This window comes from Echinops telfairi, unplaced genomic scaffold (assembly GCF_000313985.2).
Source record: "Echinops telfairi isolate 266 unplaced genomic scaffold, ASM31398v2 ScPeMD7_1;HRSCAF=3_0, whole genome shotgun sequence".
Classification (NCBI taxonomy): Eukaryota; Metazoa; Chordata; class Mammalia; order Afrosoricida; family Tenrecidae; genus Echinops; species Echinops telfairi.
Genome location: NW_022103896.1, coordinates 1,245,490 through 1,247,958, shown reverse-complemented (window position 1 = coordinate 1,247,958; position 2,469 = coordinate 1,245,490).

The window sequence follows — 2,469 nt, the reverse complement described above, 5'->3', positions numbered from 1 at the left end:
ACAGCCTGATGGCGCCTCCTTGTGGGCCTGGCCTTCTCCTAAGGAGGCCCCGGGAACCTCCCCTCTCACTCAGCCTTCACCATGGGAGCCACAGGACAACGCTGTGAAACTCCTGCACTCTGCCGTGGCTCGTGACCACGTGAGTCTGAAGAGGGCCCTATGGACCAGGATCGGACTCATGGACTTGGGCTGGACTGGCCTGGGGTGTTTTCTCGACATACAAGTCCTTCTTGATAGAAAGGTCTCTTTCACACACGTAGGCGTGTTTCTCCAGTCAGCCCTGCCTGGCCGCCCCCACAGGGCTCCTGAGACTGTCTTAGCTTCCTCCCAGAATCTGACCATGGCCAGGCCGCAGAAGCTACCTTTAGGTTTGTCCTCGGTCCCAGCCCTTGGCCCTCGCCCAGTGACCTTACCGGTTCTCTCAGGTTAGGAGGTTTTCCCAAGCAGAACGGGGTGTCTTTGCCTCGCTCCTTGTCAACGTTCTGGGCAGCTTTCTGCCAGACTCATGTGATGATGCTTGCGTGGGCGAAGATGCAGCAGCCAGTTCCAGTAACATCTTCCATTGAAAAGTGACACACCTGAAATTAGGAAGCAGGCATTCAAAAAGCAGACCAGCACTGCGCTAATCGAGGAACGACGGAAAACATGGCGGCGTTGAGCTCAGGAGCATGTTGGGAATGCCTGCCTGCTCTCGGATCCACCTGCGGGTGCTCTGCGGGTCAGAGGGACTCCTTTTGCAGCCCCTGCCTGATGGCCCTCCCTCCTCTACGCTTCTCCCCTCCCCGCTGGTGCTGCACCTGCACTGCGGTGAGCACCCCCCTCCAGAAGAGGCCCCTTGTCAGGGATGCTTCTTAGGGGAGGAGCCTGCAGTCCACCTGCCCGAACCAAAGCTCCCTGCCATCAGCCAGTGCCAACTCAGAGGACAGGAGGGAGCTGCCCGGGAGTTTCTGAGACTGTGGCTCTTAAAGAGGAGTAGAAAGCCTGTCAGGGGATGGGGAGCCGCACCAGCATGTAGCCTGAAGCCACCAGGAGTCCTCCATCCCTCCTGCTCCGCCCAGACCCCTAGCTCTGCGGCACATTTGAAGCTTGGGGAGGGGGAGCTGGGAGCAAGCTCTCTCTCTCTCCAGGTTTCCTCAGCCCCTGGCCCACAAGATGAGGGGAACGGGGGAGGGGAGGGAGGGAGGACACCCCCAGGAAAGACGTCTCCATTTCCTTGGTGTTATCCCTGCTACCAAGCCTTTCTGACTCACGTCCACCTCATAGGACAGAGTTCAACTGCCCCACTCGCTGCGGCACGAGCAGACTGCCTCCTATTCCTCCCAGGGAGTGCCTGCCGGGTTCGAGCCACTGACCCTGGGGAAACAGCCTACCCACATGTTACCAGGCTAACCAGTAGCCCCCTACACCCAGCAGAGCAGGCATTGTCCTGTCCTGACCCATCCTCTCAAGTGCGCAGCCACTGTGCCACTCCATCTCGGTGAGTGCCTTCCTCACCCTCTACTTGACCTAGTGTCCCCACCCCTCCCCCGCAGCCACAAAGCAATCAGGGAAGTCAAGTTGATTGGGACACACTGCAACCCTATAGGGCGGGTGGACGTGAGCCGCCCCTGTGGGTGTCTGAGACTAACTCTTTCTGGGAATAGAAAGCCTGTCTGTCTCCCACAGAGCGGCTCGTGGTTTGGAACTGATGAGCTTGTGCCTGGCAGCCCCACGGGGTAACCACTGGGCGGGGGTAGGGTGGGGTGGCAGGCGAAGCCTCCGATGGCTCAGAGCCGCCATCTAGTGGGCGGACACGGGTGCGTGCGGCATTTTGCTGCCAGGGGAGCGATCAGATGGCACGGACTGAGAGCTGTGCACACGGGAGGGGACACAGACAGACACTCCCCTGAGACACACAGGCCGCCAAGAGAGGGCAGCCCAGCCCAGAGGCTGGACGCAGCAGGATCTCCGATCTTTGGAGGTGGTGTTGGAAACCTGCCTCTGCCCCTGTAAGCCTTAGTCTGCTCCCTCCTCGGTGAGCAGTGTGGTGCATTGACTCCAGGCAGTGCCCAGGGCTGGGGAGTGAGTTAAATTAACCGTGGGACTTGGACGGCTCTCTGTCCAGACAGCTCCGGGGATGCCACCCCTCAGTGCAGTGGAGAGCCCTGGAGAGCTGGCAGTGGGCAGCTGGCAGCCCCGGCAGCTCTGTCCTGCAGCAGTGTGCTGCTCTGTTAGGGTCTGATGCAGGGGGTGTCACTGGTCAGACCTGTGACACTGTTCTCAGCTCCTGGGAGCACACCTTGCCCTCTTGAGGAGGGAGAGGGCTGCACTCCCCACGCCCCTCACTCCCCACTTCCGGGACTCCCCAAGTCCCAACTCCTGGTAAGAGGTGAGATGGGGGAGCAGGGAGTGTGATCCCTTCCTCGAGTGCAGCAGCTGGGAGCAACACGTGCTCTTGATCATACTTGGGGGCTGAGGTTTGATCTGGCT